Below are 22545 nucleotides of genomic sequence, written 5' to 3'. Positions count from 1 at the left end.
TAACGGCATCTGCTTACAAAGGGACATTAGTCAACGCATCTAGAGCGATAACAGTTCCGTTCTCCGGTACAAGCAATGTGACCAGCCGCCCCGGTTCAATAACTCACCACCTGTAACGCTATACCTCGGTAGTGTTCTGTCTGGTGAAAGTAGAGCCGAGTCCAGGTCACCTATCACACGATAGCCATTGTGACGCCACAAAGCCAGAGGATATATTTAGCAACCGCCTTTAATATTCTGTTCAATCACCTCATCAGATACGCCACTTGACAGAACCAAAGAACGCGTCATTATCCAGTAACCTCAACGCATTTCCCTCTGCCAACAATGAAAGGGAAGGGTTGATATCAACTTCATAAAAGGAAGTCATTGTTCTGATCATCTTCACTTTAATGTCCCAATCTGAATTGTGAATTCATAAACCATTGTCTACACAGTTGCGATGTAGAGAAGTGGGGCAAGGCTCAGGCAACCTTCACAAAATGCCAAGCTGTTGTATTACTGATCTCAGACCATCATAAATCACCCAGAGCCTCCTCCTTTGATTACATACAGACTGATACAGACACTCTTCACAGGAAGTGACGTGTATAAGCAGTGGAGGTGCTCAGCAGCATTAGCCTGTCAACGCTTTGATTCAAGCTGAAGACGAGCACCAACATCAGGGACCAGTGTCTTCTCACATCCTGTGCCAGGCAGCTAATGCTAACAACAAACGAAGAAGATAGGTGAAGTATTTATGAGACAGATCCAAGGTCCCCTGTCAATGAAGTGTTGAGGATGAAGTATAGTGCATGGAAAGGCTTATTTTCCTTTGAAATATTATACATGTCATGGATATTCTCGCTTCGCTCTACCTCTCTTGTGATTAAGGCTGGTTGTGGAGGAGAAACCGCGCACATACATAAAGCAACACTCTCCTCATTTCAATGTAAATGGATTCCTAGAACCTGCCAAAGGAGCCTTTGATCCTTCTCATCTCTTATTCTATTCATTAGACATTCAAAAAAATAAGGTAATAATAAAATGGCAAGAGGGTGGTGTGGGTGGGATGTGGAGGGGAGAGAATCACGACCAAGGCTGGGGATAAAAGGACCAAGCTGAGCAGAGATTGTTTCCAACATACAAGCATCATTAATCCATCTGTAATGCAGCATGAAGAGAGACATGAGAGAAGACCTAGTGAGAAATTGATCAACGTCAGTCTCAGATGATTAAAACATTTGCTTAAACCGCAGGGATTCATCCACAGGTCTTACAGCTGCAGTATGTAAAGCAAATTATTGGTTACTCATAGTAGGGTTTTTACAAATACAGCGCCTATCCAGACCCCTTGACTTTTTCCACATTGTTAGGTTACAGCCTTATTCTAAAATGTATTAAATTGTTTTTTTCCTTTATCAATCCACACACAATACCCCATAATGACAAAGCAAAAACAGGTTTTAAGAAATGTTTGCTAATTGATATTTGTTGAAGCACCTTTGGCAGCAATTATAGCCTCAAGTCTTTTTGGGTATGATGTTACAAGCTTGGCACACCTGTATTTGGGGACTTTCTCCCATTCGTCTCTGCAGAGCCTCTCAAGCCCTGTCAGGTTGGATGGGGAGCGTTGCTGCACAGCTATTTTCAGGTCTCTTCAGAGATGTTCGATCAGGTTCAAGTCCGGGCTCTGGCTAGACCACTCAAGGACATTCAGAGACTTGTCCAGAAGCCACTCCTGCAATGTCCTGGCTGTGTGCTTAGGGTCGTTGTCGTGTTGGAAAAAAAACCTTATCCCCAGTCTGAGGTCCTGAGCACTCTGGAGCAGGTTTTCATCAAGGATCTCTCTGTACTTTGCTCCATTTATCTTTGCCTCGATCCTGACTAGTCTCCCAGTCCCTGCCGCTGAAAAACATCCCCACAGCATGATGCTGCCACCACCATGCTTCACCGTAAGGATGGTGCCAGGTTTCCTTCAGATGTGACGCTTGGCATTCAGGCCAAAGAGTTCAATCTTGGTTTCATCAGACCAGAGAATCTTGTTTCTCATGGTTTGAGAGTCTTTAGGTGCCTTTTAGCAAACTCCAAACGGGCTGTCATGTGCCTTTTACTGAGGAGTGGATTCCGTCTGGCCACTCTACCATAAAGGCCTGATTGGTGGAGTGCTGCAGAGATGGTTATCCTTCTGGAAGGTTCTCCCATCTCCACAGAGGAACTCTAGAGTTCTGTCTGAGTGACCATTGGGTTTTTGGTCACCTCCCTGACCAAGGTCCTTCTCCCCCGATTGCTCAGTTTGGCCGGGCGGCCAGCTCTGGGAAGAGTCTTGGTGGTTCCAAACTTCTTCCATTTAAGAATGACGGAGGCCACTGTGTTCTTGGGGACCTTCAATGCTGCAGGAAGTTTTTGGTACCCTTCCCCAGGTCTGTGCCTCAATACAATCCTGTCTCGAAGCTCTACGGACAATTCCTGCGATCTCATGGCTTGGTTTTTGCTCTGACATGCATTGTCAACAGTGGAACCTTATATAGACAGGTGCGTGCCTTCTCAAATCATTGCCAATAAATTGAATTTACCACAGGTGGACGCCAATCAAGTTGTAGAAACATCTCAAGGATGCACCTGAGCTCAACTTCAAGTCTCATAGCAAAGGGTCTGAATACTTATGTAAATAAGGTATATCTGTTTTTTTATTTTTAATAGTTTTGCTAAATAAAAATAAAAAATGTTTTGCTTTGTCATTATGGGGTATTGTGAGTAGATTGCTGAGGATAAACAATTATAAAAACTATTTTAGAATAAGGCTAAGTCAAGGGGTCTGAATACTATCCGAAGGCAATGTATATGCAGAGAGACATTTACTTAATCTCTCTATTGTACAGAGATATTTAGTTCACCATAAGTGAGCAGGACTGAGGCCTATTAGCTTGATGTCCCCTGACTGTGTATTGTAGCTGTAAGATTAATTTATTTTAAAAAGTTCCAATGCAGCAGTTTTTATCTCAATATCAAGTCATTTCTGGGTCACAATTAAGTACCTTACTGTGATTATTTTTTTACATTTTACTTGAAAACAAACAAAAATAGCTTCTTAGCAGAGCAAATTCTCAAACAATAATTCTGCTAGGACTGTCTGGGAGTGGTCTGAGTGGGGAGGGGGAAATTTTAAACTAGCTGTTGACAGAGAGGTTTGGAACTCACTTTCTGATTGGTCTATTAACTAATTTACTGCCTGGTATGTCACCAGGCAGGCCCATCAAAACATCTCGGGTGGTCTTTTCAAACAGCTCTTACACTAAAAGGGCATTATCATTATTTAACCAACCTCATAGTGTGGAAATACTGTATAAACAAAACATAGGAAAACACATTTTTGACTGCACTTTAAACAAATATGATGAAAGTACATGCTGAAAAACCTTTTGGGAATCCGGCACGAGGACAAGAGGGGTGCTGAGGGTTTCTGTCTCTAATATGAAGAATCTCTTCAGTGTGTATTCCCAGCCTGGGTTTCCCACCCTCACACCCACCCCTGGAGCATTCTGGGAGTCAGGGTCAAAGGTCATCTGGCTGAGGCCTCAAGAATATGTGGCTGCATTCACGTACAGTAGTGTTTAAAATCATAGATCAGGGAAAATGCGACTGTCTTTCAAAACAGACACGGTCTTTGCCACTTTTTGACTTCCCGGCTACAGAATCTATGATAAATGTAATCACACTCCTGTACAGTTCTTGAATGTTTTTATCTAGAAACGGGGACTTATGTTTATTATTATCCCTAGGTAGTCACAATATACTGTACGGTAGCCAACAGATCCATTTAGCAAACCCCTGAGGTGGCTATGATTAAACTAGGTCAGTGTCACTGCATCAACTCCATGGCTGAGACAAGTTCGAAACACAAGCTCGCAAGTCCTTTAGATTGATCATTTCCTCCCCCTCCCTCCTGCATACTAACTCTATGAAGAGTTACATACTGACTGTTCGATTGACAGATAGATAACAAGGTTATGGAAATAGACTGGTTACCCCCCAAAAAATAAGCTCAACACATCAACGTTAGACTCTCTAGGGCTACATCCTCTCAAATATGTGCATTTTAGCATTATTTCCGTGCGTCACAGTGAGTGCATGCTGTGCATTAACTCAATAGATTCCTTGTTTAGAACTGCTTAAAAGCACTGGGTTTTTTTCTACGGCACAACACTGTTACGACGGTCAGGCCATGCACTCCCAAACAAATCAATTTGAAATTCAATGCATCCGGAAAAAAAAACATACACAATACCATACACACACGTAACAAAAATACATAAAACACAGACAAGTCTACACACTCCCCCATGCACACATTCCTATTTGTATTATGGCCTCCATTCCTGGTAGATGAATTAGTCACAGGCTCTTTCCATTGCCTGAAACGGGTCGGGATTAACAAAGCGTAGACTGACCCAGCATCAGCTGTTACAAAACCCCTACAGTACCTCTACTCCCTCTAACACACCTAGGAAGTCAAACAGAGGAGGGCTCCCGGGTGGCGCAGTGGTCTAAGGCACTGCATCGCTGTGCCACTAGAGATTCTGGGTTTGAGTCCAGGCTCTGTCGCAGCCGGCCGCGACCGGGAGACCCATGGGGCGGCGCGCAATTGGCCCTGCGTCGTCCGGGTCAGGGGAGAGTTTGGCCGGTAGGGATGTCCTTGTCCCATCGCGCACTAGCGACTCCTGTGGCGGGCCGGGTGCACTGTACGCTGATACAGTTGCCAGGTGCAGAGTGTTTCCTCCGACACATTGGTGCGGCTGGCTTCCAGGTTAAGCGGGCATAATACAGAACTGTACGTGACTGGGACAGGTAGAATAACAGCTGGGTGGGCTTTAATCGTTGAAGTATACATACTGTACTGGAGTCAATGTTTGAAGCTGTTATACTGCAAACACCATACTGTATCATGCATCAAAAGTTAGATAGGTCCATCACATTTCAGTTGTACAACTGACTAGATATTTCCCTTTCCCATTTTTGGACTTATAATTCATGATATACTTTATTCATGATATAGTGTTGATTTGCGTACTTGCGTGCTGTGGTATTGTTGCCACTTTCTATGGAACTCTGAATAGAATGCAAAAGTGACAGGGATATGTACAGTTGAAGTCAGAAGTTTACATACACTTAGGTTGGAGTCATTAAAACAAGTTTTTCAACCACTCCACAAATGTCTTGTTAACAAACTATAGTTTTGGCAAGTCGGTTAGGACATCGACTTGTGCATGACACAAGGTATTTATCCAACAATTGTTTACTGACAGATTATTTCACTTATAATTCACTGTATCCCAATTCCAGTGGGTCTAAGTTGACTGTGCCTTTAAACAGCTTGGAAAATTCCAGAAAAATATGTCATGGCTTTAGAAGCGTCTGATAGGCTAATTGACATCATTTGAGTCAATTGGAGGTGTACCTGTGGATGTATTTCAAGGCCTACCTTCAAATTCAGTGCCTCTTTGCTTGACATCATGGGAAAATCAAAAGAAATCAGCCAAGACCTCAGGAAAAGAAATTGTAGACCTCCACAAGTCTGGTTCAACCTTGGGACCAATTTCCAAACGCCTGAAGGTACCATGTTCATCTGTACAAACAATAGTACGCAAGTATAAACACCATGGGACCACGCAGCCGTCATACTGCTCAGGAAGGAGACGCGTTCTGTCTCCTAGAGATGAACGTACTTTGGTGCGAAAAGTGCAAATCAATCTCAGAACAACAGCAAAGGACAATGTGAAGATGCTGGAGGAAACAGGTACAAAAGTATCTGTATCCACAGTAAAACGAGTCCTACATCGACATAACCTGAAAGGCTGCTCAGCAAGGAAGAAGCCACTGCTCCAAAACCACCATAAAAAAGCCAGACTACGGTTTGCAACTGCACATGGGGACAAAGATCATACTTTTTAGAGAAATGTCCTCTGGTCTGATGAAACAAAAATAGAACTGTTTGGCCATAATGACCATCGTTATGTTTGGAAGGAAAAGGGGGAGGCTTGCAAGCTGAAGAACACCATCCCAACCGTGAAGCACGGGGGTGGCAGCATCATGGTGTGGGGGTGCTTTGCTGCAGGAGGGATTGGTGCACTTCACAAAATAGATGGCATAATGAGGTAGGAAAATTATGTGGATATATTGAAGAAACATCTCAAGACATCAGTCATGAAGTGAAAGCTTGGCCGCAAATTGGTCTTCCAAATGGACAATGACCTCAAGCATACTTCCAAAGTTGTGGCAAAATGGCTTAAGGACAAAAAAGTCAAGGTATTGGAGTGACCATCACAAAGCCCTGATCTCAATCCTATAGAAAATTTGTGGGCAGAACTGAAAAAGTGTGTGCGAGCAAGGAGGCCTACAAACCTGACTCAGTTACACCAGCTCTGTCAGGTGGAATGGGCCAAAATTCACCCAACTTATTGTGGGAAGCTTGTGGAAGGCTACCCAAAACGTTTGACCCAAGTAAAACAATTTAACCTCTCTGGCGCATGTGGGACGAATTCGTCCCACCTACTTAACAGCCACTTCAATCCAGTGGTGCGATTTTTGAATCGTTTGAAATACTATTACTTCAATTTCTCAAACATATGACTATTTTACAGCTATTTAAAGACAAGAATCTCGTTAATCTAACCACACTGTCCGATTTCAAAAAGGCTTTACAACGAAAGCAAAACATTAGATTATGTCAGGAGAGTGCCCAGCCAGAAATAATCAGACACCCATTTTTCAAGCTAGCATATCATGTCACATAAACCCAAACCACAGCTAAATGCAGCACTAACCTTTTATGATCTTCATCAGATGACACACCTAGGACATTATGTTATACAATACATGCATGTCTGTTCAATCAAGTTCATATTTATATCAAAAACCAGCTTTTTACATTAGCATGTGACGTTCAGAAAAAGCATACCCCCCGCAAACTTCCGGGGAATTTACTAACAGTTTGCTAAATTACTCACGATAAACGTTCACAAAAAGCATAACAATTATTTTAAGAATTATAGATACATTACTCCTCTATGCACTCGATATGTCCGATTTTAAAATAGCTTTTCGGATGAAGCACATTTTGCAATAATCTAAGTACATAGCCCGGCATCACAGGGCTAGCTATTTAGACACCCACCCAGTTCAGCCTTCACCAAAATCACATTTCCTATAAGAAAAATGTTCTTACCTTTCTTGTTCTTCGTCAGAATACACTGCCAGGACTTCTACTTCAATAACAAATGTAGGTTTGGTCCCAAATAATCCATCGTTATATCCAAACAGCGACGTTTTGTTCGTGAGTTCTAGACACTATCAGAATGCTACATCACGGTCTCGCGCATGGCGCATTGGCGTGACAAAAAATGTCTAAATATTCCATTACCGTACTTCGAAGCATGTCAACCGCTGTTTAAAACCAATTTTTATGCCATTTATCTCGTAGAAAAGCGATAATATTCCGACCGGGAATCTGCAATGAGCCTAAACAGCCAAATTAAATTTCTCCAAGGGGGCGAATCGTGCACGCGCCTCATTCAATGGTCCTCTGATCAGCCACTTACCAAAGGCGATAATTTGTTTCAGCCAGAGGCCGCCTCGTCAACCTTCAGGTATTTCGCGGGTTCTGAGAGCCTATTGGAGCCCTGGGAATTGTCACGTTACAGCGAAGATCCTTACTTTTCAATAAACAGATGCAAGACGCACGACTCCTTGTCAGACAGGCCACTTCCTGCATGAAACCTTGTCAGGTTTTTGCCTGCCATAGGAGTTCTGTTATACTCACAGACACCATTCAAACAGTTTTAGAAACTTTAGGGTGTTTTCTATCCAAACCTGAACAATAATATGCATATTCTAGCTTCTGAGTTGGTGTAGGAGGCAGTTAAAAATGGGCACATATTTTTTCCAAAATTCTCAATACTGCCCCCTAGCCCAAACAGGTTTTAAAGGCAATCCTACCAAATACTAATTGAGTGCATGTAAACTTCTGACCCACTGGGAATGTGATGAAATAAATAAAAGCTGAAAGAAATAATTCTCTACTATTATTCTGACATTTCACATTCTTAAAATAATGTGGTGATCCTAACTGACCTAAGACAGGGAATTTTTACTAGGATTAAATGTCAGGAATTGTGAAAAACAGTTTAAATGTATTTGGCTAAGGTGTATGTACACTTCCGACTTCAACTGTACATATATCTTTACATTTTTTATTTATAATATACATTTAGACTTTCGGTTTAGTTGTTTTTTCCCCCCCCATTGGTCCTTCTTTGGAATTCATCTTCAACTAAACATTCAATGAGACAAAGTGATGAGAGGGCTGATAAACCCCATCCTAAATGCTGATTTATATTTACCCAAATACCACAGACTGCTACAGTGGTGTTAACACTGGACACTTCAATGAAAGTTAATGTATAGATGTTCACACCTGGATAGCGTGCGTAACATCAGTCTACCTTAACAGCAACACTGCTGGGACAACATGGAGAACCCGAATCAGGGGAGGAGGGTGGAACTGGGGATCTTCACTACTCTGTGGGAGATTAGTGGGTAGCTAGCTACACTAGATACACAAAAGTATGTGGACACGCCTTCAGATTAGTGGATTTGGCTATTTAGCCACACCAGTTACTGACAGGTCTATAAAATTGAGCACACAGCCATGCAATCTCCATAGACACACATTGGCAGTAAAATGGCCTTACTGAAGAGCACCGTCATAGGATGCCACCTTTGCAACAAGTCAGTTCATCAAATTCTGCCCTGGTAAAGCCACCCTATCAACTGTAAGTGCTGTTATTGTGAAGTGGAAACATCTAGGAGCAACAACAGCTCAGTCGCGAAGTGGTAGACCACACAAGCTCACAGAATTTGACCTCCAAGTGCTGATGCGTGTAAAAAGAAACATCTGTCCTCAGTTACAACAATTACTACAGAATTCCAAACTGCCTCTGGAAGCAACGTCATTAGAAGAACCGTTCGTCTGGAGCTTCATGAAATGGGTTTCCATGGCCGAGCAGCCGCACACAAACCTAAGATCACCATGCGCACTGCCAAGCATCGAATAGAGTGGTGTTAAGCTTGCCACCATTGGACTCTGTAGCAGTGGAAACACATTCTCTGGAGTGATGAATCCCACTTCACCATCTGGCAGTCTGACGGACGAATCTGGGTTTGGCAGATGCCAGGAGAACGCTACCTGCACGAATGCATAGTGCCAACTGTAAAGTTTCGTGGAGGAGGAATAATGGTCTGGGGATGTTTTTCATGGTTCAGGCTAGGCCCCTTAGTTCCAGTGAAGGGAAATCTTAATGCTACAGCATACAATGACATTTTAGACGATACTGTTTGGGGAAGGCCATTTCCTTGTTTCAGCATGACAATGCCTCTGTGCACAAAGCGAGGTCCATACAGAAATGGTTTGTCGATATTGGTGTGGAAGAACTTGACTGGCCTGCACAGAGCCCTTACCTCAACCCCATCAAACACCTTTGGGATTAATTGGAGTGCCTACTGTGAGCCAGTTCTAATCGCCCACATCAGTGCCCGACGTCACTAATGCTTGTGGCTGAATGAAAGCAAGTCCCCGCAGCAATGTTCCAACATCTAGTGGAAAGCCTTCCCAGAAGAGTGGAGGCTGTTATAGCCGCAAAGGGGGGACCAACTCCATATTAACGCCCATGATTTTGGAATGAGATGTTCGACGATCATGTAGTGTATATGATGTGGGACAGGAAGAGTACTGGGCTATTTATAGCACCCCCTCTGTTTATATCCTCCTGGCTGCTCTCTCACTGCTGCTGCCTCCCGCCAGGCTCCACACGTACACATCACAGACAAGAGTCAAGAGACTACCTCCTGCTATGTCTCACAGATAGAGAGGAAGAGAGTGTGTGTGTGTGTGTGCACCAGTGAGAGAGAACGGGTGGGGAGAGAAAGAGAGAGACAGAAAGACTTCTCCCTCATAGACCACAGACCAGGGCTCTCCAACCCTCTGCTGGAGTGCTACCGTCCTGTAGGTTCTCACTCCAACACTAATATAGCACACATGATTTCTAATAATTAGCTGGTGGTGAAGCGGAATCACGTTAGTTACAACTAGGGTTGGAGTGTCAACCTACAGGAGGGTAAGCTCTCCATGCCTGCTGGGTTGAGGCATAAGCTTATCAACCCAGTCCGAGCTGGGTAACCACGGCAACCTGTTCCCCTAGATTACGGAGGCGTGCACCAATGAGGGCGGTGTCATGGAGCCATCATCCAGGTCAATGTGCCTGGGTTAGGGATGGGCATCAGGCCAAGTGTGTGCACCCACTGCCCCGGGCCCCTGATCGATCTGGACATCCTGGTCTGTTAAATGCATTAATACCACAGGGGCGAAGGTAAATGAGATCGACAGTACCGGATTCTAGCAAAGCATCATGCCTCAAACCAAGCTGCATCTAGGGGGGCTACCTGTGTAATCACATCTACTGTTGTACTGTAAATGCTTTGGCGTTGTTACAACCCTCAGTAGAGCGATGTGATTTGAACAGGGAGATTTGAAAGGGTCTTGATAAGCCTGCTGCTGTGATAAATTGCACATGCCTATAGCCTTAGGATTTACCCTTTCACCCAAAGCAGGTGAAAGTGATTAGTTGTCCCATTAAGGTTCCGCAAATGCAGGAGTTAATCACCAAATCGTTAACAAACTAAATGTACAATAATCCATTCAAGGTACCCTCAGATAGAAGTAGGCTAAAGGTGAACCGTATGTATCCTAAGTACATATAGGCACTGAAATGTTTATGAAAGAAAAAGAAAAAAGTCTATTTTGTTTCCATGAAGAGGCTCCTTTCGAACGTTTCAATATGTCGCAAAACGGATTCACCAAAGTTGCAGTAACATGGTCACAATTTTGAAAAGTCACTCTCACATGGTAGCTTTCAAAATGTCCCTGCAAAGCAGCAGTACAGTGTAGTACGCGAGCTGTGCTCAGTGTGAGCCTGAGCCATGTTGACAGTATGGTGTGAGAGAATGGAGTCGAGAGGGAGTGTCAGTAAAAAGAAATGAGGTTACCAGTGTGTTTACCAGTGGACCTGAGAAACAGAGGAGGACTGTTTTTGTTTCCATTCGGAGTTAGGGACCTTAGGCCTCGAGCCCAGCCTTAATAAGGCACTGTTTGACAGAAGAAGAAAAAAACTATTCAACCTGCAAATGAAGTAACTCCGCTGTGAGCCCAACGTTGAGTCAGAATGTCTTACTCTTAGTAATTAGTAGATTATTGACTTTCCTTTCTGCGGAGGAGAAGTTGATGCGACAGCAGAGAAAAACAGTCGAGCTGTTATTCGGTTGGATCCTCCATGGGAAAAGAAAAGTGAGGTGGGGTTACATCCAGCAAATACCACCACTGGAAAATATCATCATAACTAGCCTATTTAATTCAATATTTACATGTAAAACATACAAAAAGGTCAGTAGGAATAAATAGCCGTGGAGCTCTTGTCCTCCAGAATCGCATAGTGCGTGATAATAGCGGCTGTCAAGAATGAACCCTTAATGCTGCTGCTCTCGGTTTGGTAAACACTCCAATGTTATATGAGGATAATGGAGCGCACAGCACGACCATCAATTTATACTTTTCCTTCCACTGTAATCAAAAAAGTAAATGTCACCATCTTGGCACGTCTGTGGATACATCTCCTTTAGATCCTCTGAAGGCACTTGTCTTGATGATGAATCCCCCTGTGGAGAGGGAGACTTGGACGTGTCCTAGAAAGCCTGTGGGGAAAAAATGCCTAATCTAGACTGCGTTAACTCTCCCAGGCTAGGTCGTCCTCTAGGACAGTGTCAAATAACTAAGCTACTCTTATATAATGGATGTGCAGTGAACTGAAATGTTGCCTGAAGGTCTGTTAACAAATATGGAGTGGAATAATTCACAGATTGCAAAAATGATGCATCGTGGGCTGATTTCACAAACATCGAGCTCTGTGCACTACATGTCTCCTCTCCATCCCTATATAGGTCTGTCTCCTCTCTCCCTCCCTTAACATAAACATCCATTCATTGAGCTTCAGCACAACACTACAGGGAGAGAGGCACTGGAACAGCCTGGCTAGTTGGCACAGCCTGATGGGAGCTCAGAGAGCACACCATTTCCACAGCCATGTCAACATAGCTAGCATGGCGAATAACACAGGCTACTGTAATTTATGGAGGGAAAATTCAATTGCTCATCTGTAGTAGAGGGCAACTGAGGTTTCTCACAGACTGGACAGAATGGGCAGACAGACTGGACCAGTGACCCTTCGGTCCAGGATCAGATCAGAAGCCTGGCCTGGTCCATAATCCTTTCCCCTATACTGTGGTGTCACTCAGCACAGGACAACACAGGTCACCCTGATCAATGGCTCAAGGCAGGAGTTGGCACTACAACAGCAGTATCAGTGATGATGATGGTTGTTGTTATTCCCCTCTCTCTAGTTCAATAGTCAGTCAGTATGGCTATACACCGGGTGTACAAAACACTAGGAACACCAGCTCTTTCCATAACATAGACTGACCAGGTGAACGCTATGATCCCTTACTGATGTCACTTGTTAAAATTGACTTCAATCAGTGTAGATGAAGGGGAGGAGACAAGTTGGAGTAGGGTTTTTAAGCCTTGAGACAATTGAGACATGGATTGCGTATGTGCACCATTCAGAGGGTGAATGGGCAAGACAAAATATTTAAGTGCCTTTGAACGGGGTTTGGTAATAGGTGCCAGGCGCACCGGTTTGAGTGTGTCAAGAACTGCAATGCTGCTGTGTTTTTCCTCGCTCAACAGTTTCCTGTGTATCAAGAATGACCCACCACCCAACGGACATCCAGCCAACTTGACACAACTGTGGGAAGCTTGGAGTCAACATGGGCCAGCATCCCTGTGGAACACTTTTGGCCCCTTGTAGTCCCATGCCCTGACGAATTGAGGCTGTTCTGAGGGTAAAAAGGGGTGCAATTAGGGAGTTGTTCCTAATGGTATGTACACTCAGTGTATTTATCTGATGTTAAGGCATTCCTATTGGTTGGTTACAATTACACATCAATAAGGTGTTATGCCATTGGTCATGCTTGCAGATGGGGGTGATCGCGAACATCAATTCTTCCCAGCCTGATATTGTTATGCAAGCAGTAGGTCACGTTCTGAAATACTGTATTCTATTTTCATATTTACAATGTGTATGCGTTCACTATGTACATGTCCTGATTTGGGCATATATACAGTACCAGTCAAAAGTTGACACACCTACTCATTCAAGGGTTTTACCTTTTTTTTCTCTTTTTTTTTTTAAACAATTTTCTACATTGTAGAATAATAGTGAAGACATCAAAACTATGAACTAACACATATGGAATCATGTAGTTACCAAAAAAGTGTTGGTAAAAATCAAAATACAAATCAAAATACATGTTATATTTTAGATTCTTCAAAGTACGTAAGCTTATTAAAGATCAGTGATACTGTCAAGAGCAGTGTGCGGTTTCCTTTTTCCTTCATCTTGTTCAACTGTTGCCATGCACCTGCAAAAGAAGATTGCTCAGATGTGCGAGTGCCTTTTGAATTTTAGATTCTTCAAAGTAGCCACCCTTTGCCTTGATGACAGCTTTGCACACTCTTTGAATTCTTTCAACCAGCTTCATGAGAAATGCTTTTCCAACAGTCTTGAAGGAGTCTCCACATGTGCTGAGCACTTGTTGGCTGCTTTTCCTTCACTCTGCGGTCCAACTCATTCCAAACCATCTCAATTGGGTTGAGATCGGGTGATTGTGGAGGCCAGGTTATCTGATGCAGCACTCCACCACTCTCCTTCTTGGTCAAATAGCCCTTACACAACCTGGAGCTGTGTTGTGGGTCATTGTCCTGTTCAAAAACAAATGATATTGATAAGAGCAAACCAGATGGGATGGCGTATCATTGCAGAATGCTGTGGTAGCCATGCTGGTTAAGTGTGCCTTGAATTCTAAATACATCACTGATAGTGTCATCAGCAAAGCATACCCCGCACCATTACACCTCCATGCTTCACGGTGGGAACCACACATGCGGAGATCATCCGTACACCTACTCTGCGTCTCACAAAGACACGGCCGTTGGAATCAAAAATCTCAAATTTGGAGTCATGAGACCAAAGGACAGATTTCTACAGGTCTAATGGCCATTGCTCGTGTTTCTTGGCCCAAGCAAGTCTCTTCCTCTTATTGGTGTCCTTTAGTAGTGGTTTCTTTGCAGCAATTCGACCATGAAGACCTGATTCACACAGTCTCCTCTGAACAGTTTATGTTGAGATGTGTCTGTTACTTGAACTCTGTGAAGCATTTATTTGGGCTGCAATCTGAGGCTGGTAACTCTAATGAACTTATGCTCTGCAGCCGAGGTAACTCTGGGTCTTCCATTTATGTGGCGGTCCTCATGAGAGCCAGCTTCATCATAGTGCTTGATGGTTTTTACAACTGCACTTGAAGAAACTTTCAAAGTTTTCTGGATTGACTGACCTTCATGTCTTAAAGTTATGAAATAAAATGAAGTCAAATATATGTTGATTTGTTTACCACTTTTTTGGTTACTACATGATTCCATATGGGCTACTTCATAGTTTTGATGTCTTCAATATTATTCTACAATTTGGAAAATAGTAAAAATAAAGAAAAACCCTGGAATGAGTACTGTAAGTGTGTCCAAACTTTTGACTGGTACTGTATATTGATGTTTTCCTATGTATCTGCATGCTTGACGACATCATGGCTATGCTCATTACACTGACTCTACTCTAACAACTACTGTGGGCTGCAGTTCTAAAAACACTGGTCTTTTCCACCTTGCTCCATGCCCATACATACGCACAACTAGTCAAGAGAACATTGAGCCATTTACATTTTCCACATGATTACCATAGTTGTAATTCGATTGTAACCTATCAGCAAGTTATTACTCTTTTTTTCAAGACATTTCCCCAATGTTGTGTACACTACATTACACTCTTATTCACATACCTTATGGCGTAACCCTAAAATGAGTATCACGAGGTACAACTGTTGCCTGACATTGGGCCCCCTGGTCTGCTGATCAGTCAGCGTGAGGAAAACAATGTCACTCCAAGTCCAAGGTTGTCTCTGTCTGTCTGTCATCGCACCCTACACAGCCAAACTGCTAGGGGCTCCTGGGAAAAGGTACAACAGATCTCTCGCCTAATACTGTCCATCTCCAGAGAAAGCAAGATCTACTTCAGCACAGCACAACCAGATATAGTTTGTTTTGTTTGACTGCAAATGGTTGGCAACCAATTTTACAGTTGGTCAATTTTTTGGAACTCACTTAATGAAAAACAAATATGGTTTGTGTAATGCACAAACCCCCTCTGTCTTGACAGGGTGTACAGTTGAAAACAAACCACATGAATAGAAAACACTAGATAACCACTTATATGACAGCCGAATCCATTTTTCCTCGAGTACAGTGTCATTTCATTATGAGTAAACTAAGACATTTTAGTATGCCCTTTTTCAAATATAGAACAACAGGTCTGTACACGTCTTCACAACTACAACTCACAAAGAAAAAAGGCACAACGGAACAGTTGTTCCTACTCTGGCAGTATTTCCTATGCTGTTCTCAGAAAATACACATTAAATCACTGTGTATTGTAGAGAACCTCCCAAAACATTCAAGAGTGACGGATAGAGTGAGTGACACCCTTCCAAAGAGCACAATCAGACAGCATTATCATTAGTTCAAACACTTTTTTTGCCACCGCAATGCCTCTGTTCCATCAACAAAAACACTTCTCTGGCAGCATACAGCCTCGTGTGAAAAATCAAACAGCAGATTAGCTGCCACACTATATCCACAGTATACACAACCAACAGAAGCCCTCAAGGGGCAAAAAGATACAGTACTGCATCAGAAATAGTACAAGCAATAACAACATAATATTTGGCAAGACCACATCATACACAAGTCAATGAAATAGTCATGATTCAAAATACAACCTGACGGAAGCAGGTAAAACAACCATCCACGCCTTTCCCCAGTTTGTCTAACTTTTAGTCCATGTGTGACGGAGCGAGAGGGAAAGAGAAAAAAGAGAGAGAGAGAGAGAGAAAGAGAGTGAGCGACAACAGAGCGGTTCATGTGGAGGGAGAATGTGTGTCACAGCCAGGCAGACTTGTTGGAGGGGGAGTGTCGGGCGGGGGGTGGGGGTGAACGGTTACACTAAAATAACTCTGGTAATAGAGCACACTTCCTTGATGAGCCGTTTACTTGAGTGTTCATGCTCTCTCATACATACATAAACTGAATGCACAGACACGCACACACACACACACACACACACACACACACACACACACACTAACACACAACCGCAGGATTTAATTTAGCTTTAAAGAGCGACTGCCTTAAAAAAGCAACGAATACCTTTGAAAACAGCTTGTGTGGCATCGATATGAGTTAGAAACAGTTATTCTAGCATCAAAATTGATTACAAAGTCTAAATAGGATAATTTCGGTCATAAAGTCAGTCTCGTCTAAAACTGAGTTTGGAACATCTGTGCGTCACAACAGGTAAACGAAGGTTGGGTTTTGATTTGATAATGTCCATTTGCCCACTAACATGGGGTGAACAGCCGCGGTGATTGCCCTCTATCCAATAACTATGACAGTGAGACAAACCTGCCCAGCAATTATGACTTTGTTTACATAAAGACAAGACATCACAAAAATAACATCTGGAGAAATACTGCACCAAACACCTTAGTTTGATGTAAAATTGCGCAACTAAAACATCCCCGGGAAAACGTAATTACAGATTTCTTGGGTTATCTTAGATTCATTCTGGGGATTTTGAAGAAGTGAAATAGGCTAGAGCGTCTACAGTGTCTCATGTGGGACAAACATCATTTTACCAAACGCGGAAATCGGTCAGGGAACACACCTCCAAGACTAAAATGAAATGAGCAACAGAAAAACATACTGCCGTGTTCAGCGGCTCTTTAACAAACTGTATTAGCTGGTTGCATCAAGGTTATTAAACCTTCTGCCTCTCTGTCGGTCACTCTCTAGGGTAAATCCATTTCAATTCTCTCTCCATTTGATCTGAACGAATCCTTCCATATATACAGTAGTTGCCAATTGTAGAAGTGCTCAAGAGATAAAGGTGCTCAAAACGGACCTATTTTGCATACCCCACCATACCGTGAGACAAGCATGTCTTCATCACTGGAAAAAAGAAACGGTTGATAATGATTTCATTTAAAAGCTTACAAACAGGGTTGTCAAACTATTTTATCATTTCTGGAGAGAAAAAAAATCATGAATTCAGATTTTTTTTTCATATTCACATACCGTACCAGTCAAAAGTTTGGACACCTACTCATTCAAGGGTTTTTCTTTATTTTTACTGTCATCAAGGCAAAGGGTGGCTACTTTGAAGAATATGAAATATATTTTGATTTGTTTAACTCTTTTTTTGGTTACTACATGATTCCGTGTATTATATTTCATAGTTTTGATTTCTTAGTATTCTACAATGTAAAAAATTGTCAAAATAAAGAAAAACCCTGGAATGAGCAGGTGTCCAAACTTTCGACTGGTACTGTATGTTGTAGCTTAGACCCTGTTTTACATCATCTTAGGTTTTTGTGTTGTGCCCGCCACTGGTTGAGACACCACATGCTCTTGAATACAGTGTGGGTGTCATGTTTTGGCTGATAAATGTACTAAAATGGGAATGCAATAAAAATTTCAACTTTCAAATGTTACCACCAGACTGGACCAGTGACCCTTTGGTCCAGGATCAAATCAGAAGCCTTGCCTGGTCCATAACCTTTCCATAAAATCCTTTCCCCTACACAAATGGTACCACCAAGAGATGTTTTAAAATATACTGTCAATCCTTCATAGGAAACCTATTGAAATCATAGAAATATAGATAATAGAATAGACATGACCATTAAAGTTGACATTCAACAGTGGGTGGACCAGCGGTCATCTTTGTGTTAGTAATTAGAAGTTACAATTTCAATTCAATTAAAATTTCAAATGGTGTACCAGCTAAATTGCTGTTGTCTGAATCGATAGAATTCAAAGAATTGACCTATGATTGAAATGCACCCACACCGTATTCAAGAGCATGAAATGTTTCAACCAATGGAGGGGTACAACACAAAAACCTCGGATGATGTGAAATAGTATCTAACTTACAACATATACAAAGAAAAATAGGAGTTACGTGTTAAGATATTTTTAAACCTTTAACGTTTAACACTTACCATATTTATTAAAAAATAATAATAATCAATAAATAATTAAATAGTTTGGCAACACTGTTTGTAACCGTTTTAATGATATTGAACTCAACCGTTTATCTTTTCCAGTGATGAAGACATGGATGTCTCATGGTAGAGTGAGTGCAAAATGGTTGAAATTTGAGAACCTTTATCTCCTGAATGTTTTGGCATTCAGGTCCAAAAAGTCACTTTCTGACAACTTTTTCCATGGGCAAACATGTATGGAAAGTTTTGTTTAAAATCAAAAGAGATGCTGTCAAAAAGGGATTCAATTCAAATGGATTTAATCTCTCTAATGCACTTGCTCAAATCCACAGTGATGTCAGAGATAATAGTCAAGACAACAATGCTATGCCCATCAGAACCAAATTACTGACCAACATTGCAAAATCAAACCAACGTTTTTTTAATTAACTAGGCAAGTCAGTTAAGAACAAACTTTTATTTTCAATGACGGCCTAGGAACAGTGCCTTGTTCAGGGGCAGAACGACAGATTTGTACCTTGTCAGCTCGGGGATTCGAACTTGCAACCTTTCGGTTACTAGTCCAACGCTCTAACCACTAGGCTACGCTGCCACCCCGTTTTTGAGGTCTAGCTTTGGCAAGTACTGTCTGTCCAGTGATATTAATGTCCCAGTGTTGCACATGTATTAAAATAAATAAAAAGCACTCTAAAAAGGAGTTGCGTGCCACGTGACTTTAATGCTACACAGATGTCCTTCTCTCCACGTTGGAGTGTCCCGTGTCCCCCTAACTGGCCCACAGGCAAGGTTGTATCTGACAAACACACATCAAATCACATTTTATTTGTCACATGTGCCGAATACAAATGGTGTAGACTTTACCGTGAAGTGCAGAGTTTAAAATAGTAACACAGGAGGAATAAAACAAAATACACAAGAATGTAGCTATATACAGGGAGTAATAGTACCAGATCAATGTGCAGAGGTACGAGGTATTTGAGGTAGATACTGTGTATATACACATGAAGGTCGGGTAATGTGACTAGGCATCAGGATAGATAAAAATAAAGAGTGTAAAGGTGTGGGTGTGAGTGTGTGTGTCGGTATGCATGCGTGTGTGTTACGTGTGCGTGTGTGCGCATGTAGTGTATGTGGTTTTGTGTGGGAGTGTTAATGTAGTGTGTGAGAGTGAGTGTGAATATAAACTCAGCAAAAAAAGAAACGTCCTCTTACTGTCAACTGTGTTTATTTTCAGCAAACTTAACATGTGTAAATATTTGTATGAACATAACAAGATTCAACAACAGACATAAACTGAACAACTTCCACAGACATGTGACGAACAGAAATGGAGTAATGTGTCCCTGAAAAGGGGGGGGTCAAAATCAAAAGTAACAGTCAGTATCTGGTGTGGCCACCAGCTGCATCAAGTACTGCAGTGCATCTCCTCCTCATGGACTGCACCAGATTTGGCAGTTCTTGCTGTGAGATGTTACCACACTCTTCCACCAAGGCAACTGCAAGTTCCCGGATATTTCTGGGGGGAATGGCCCTAGCCCTCACCCTCCGATCCAACAGGTCCCAGACGTGCTCAATGGGATTGAGATCTGGGCTTGTCGCTGGCCATGGCAGAACACTGACATTCCTGTCTTGCAGGAAATCACACACAGAATGAGCAGTATGGCTGGTGGCATTGTCATGCTGGAAGGTCATGTGAGGATGAGCCTGCAGGAAGGGTACCACATGAGGGAGGATGTCTTCCCTGTAACGCACAGCGTTGAGATTGCCTGCAATGACAACAAGCTCAGTCCGATGTTGCAGTGACAGTCCGCCCCAGACCATGACGGACCCTCCACCTCCAAATCGATCCAGCTCCAGAGTACAGGCCTCGGTGTAACACTCATTCCTTCGACGATATGCGCGAATCCGACCATCACCCCTGGTGTGACAAAACCGCAACTCGTCAGTTAAGAGCACGTTTTGCCAGTCCTTTCTGGTCCAGCGATGGTGGGTTTGTGCCCATAGGCGACGTTGTTGCCGGTGATGTCTGGTGAGGACCTGCCTTACAACAGGCCTACAAGCCCTCAGTCCAGCCTCTCTCAGCCTATTGCAGACAGTCTGAGCACTGATGGAGGGATTGTGCGTTCCTGGTGTAACTCGGGCAGTTGTTGTTGCCATCCTGTACCTGTCCCGCAGGTGTGATGTTCGGATGTACCGATCCTGTGCAGGTGTTGTTACACGTGGCTGCCACTGCAAGGACGATCAGCTGTCCATCCTGTCTCCCTGTAGCGCTGATGGAGGGCACATCTCACAGTACGGACATTGCAATGCATTGCCCTGGCCACATCTGCAGTCCTCATGCCTCCTTGCAGCATGCCTAAGGCACGTTCACGCAGATGAGCTTGGACCCTGGGCATCTTTATTTTGGTGTTTTTCAGAGTCAGTAGAAAGGCCTCTTTAGTGTCCTAAGTTTTCATAACTGTGACCTTAATTGCCTACCATCTGTAAGCTGTTAGTGTCTCTCACGTCACCCCGCTCCTCCGCACACTCCACTGGCTTCCAGTTGAAGCTCGCATCTACTACAAGACCATGGTGCGTGCCTACGGAGCTGTGAGGGGAACGGCACCTCCATACCTTCAGGCTCTGATCAGTCCCTACACCCAAAGAAGGGCACTGCGTTCATCCACCTCTGGCCTGCTCGCCTCCCTACCTCTGCGGAAGCACAGTTCCCGCTCAGCCCAGTCAAAACTGTTCGCTGCTCTGGCACCCCAATGGTGGAACAAGCTCCCTCACGACGCCAGGACAGTGGAGTCAATCACCACCTTCCGGAGACACCTGAAACCCCACCTCTAAGGAATACCTGGGATAGGATATAGTAATCCTTCTAACACCCCCCAAAAATATATAGATGTACTATTGTAAAGTGGTTGTTCCACTGGATATCATAAGGTAAATGCACCAAGTCGCTCTGGATAAGAGCGTCTGCTAAATGACGTAAATGTAAATGTGTCTTAACGACCGTTCCACAGGTGCATGTTCATGAACTGTTTATGGTTCATTGAACAAGCATGGGAAACAGTGTTTAAACCCTTTACAATGAAAATCTGTGAAGTTATTTGGATTTTTACATATTATCTTTGAAAGACAGGGTCCTGAAGTTTATATGAGTTTATATATTGTCTAGTAAATGTGCGTAGGGTCGGTGTAAGATAGTTAGGGTACCATTAATTGACTATTTAGTCTTGCTATATAGCAGTCTTATGGTTTGCGGGCAGAAGCTGTCAAGGAGCCTGTTAGTCTGAGAGCCGATGCTCCGGTACCATTATCCGGATGGTAGCAGAGTGATCAGTCTACGGATTGGGTAGCTGTTTAGACACTTGCCAGCTGGTCTGCGCATGCTTTGAGAACGCGCCCTGTTATTTCGTCAGATTGTTAACCTGTTTCAAACGTTTTGCTCACATCGGCCACAGAGAGCAAGATCTCACACACACACACACTCCTGCCATCCTGGCCTCCACGTTGCTCTCCTGCAGTGCCTCCCCTGACTCCCCTCTGGTTCGACAGAGGGCATGGGCTGGCACCCCTTACAGAGGCATTGTCCACAGTTCTGTTTCTATGGCCACACCACTAGAGCTGAGGGACAAAAAGAGAGAGATCTACCCATAGGCAAGGATAGAGAGGGAGATATAAAAAAGGGGGATATGGGATTTCACTGTTTGTGTGGCTGTGTATTGGCTTAGGAGAACGCTACGTTCTGAAGTTGAGCCATTGGTGTCTTATTACCGATATTGCACATCTGTGCTATGCAGGGATGACTAACCACAAATATCACTAACCAACTCATGTCTCAGCGCCGGTAAACTGACACTCTGCAGTCTCATACGCCTGCTCTGTGTGACCAGAGCTGTTATGGCTGATGACTAAGACCGCGCAACAGTGTTGCGCTGTGTGGGCTGACCACACGCACACTCAGACTGCAGCCCTGGCAGCCCTGACACTGTTAAGAGCACAAGGCCACAGACAGCTGAACTGAGACACCTTCTCCATATCAAAACACGGCTCGGCTGCACTGTGGGCGAATGGAGGAACACATTACTACGCTGTATGGAGTTCATTTACTGGAAATCAAAAGTGATCATTTCGTGTCCTATTGCAAGCTCTCTTCCTGTAACCTTTGGTGAGAGGCTTGTGAAGCTGACACCTGCAAATGCTGTGGTGGGGTGTGCACTGTGCTAAATAAGGAGAAGCTAG

General features: G+C 43.3%; 1 protein-coding gene across 7 annotated transcripts in view; it reads right to left on the bottom strand.

Moving 5' to 3' along the window:
* The window catches only part of LOC115167527 (diacylglycerol kinase zeta), a 120535-nt gene that overhangs the window by 52640 nt on the left and 45350 nt on the right, over nucleotides 1–22545 (bottom strand). For 5 of the 7 annotated variants that reach the window (XM_029722010.1, XM_029722011.1, XM_029722012.1 and 2 more), the window contains exon 1: nucleotides 16033–16161. The exons of the other annotated variants lie outside the window; for them this stretch is intronic. The gene's annotated coding sequence lies outside the window, so the exon portion shown is untranslated. Of the gene's footprint in view, nucleotides 1–16032; nucleotides 16162–22545 lie in introns of those variants that run through there. 7 annotated transcript variants of the gene reach the window in all.

This window comes from Salmo trutta, chromosome 29 (genome assembly GCF_901001165.1).
Source record: "Salmo trutta chromosome 29, fSalTru1.1, whole genome shotgun sequence".
NCBI classification, from domain to species: Eukaryota; Metazoa; Chordata; class Actinopteri; order Salmoniformes; family Salmonidae; genus Salmo; species Salmo trutta.
This window is presented reverse-complemented; position numbering and strand designations above follow the sequence as displayed.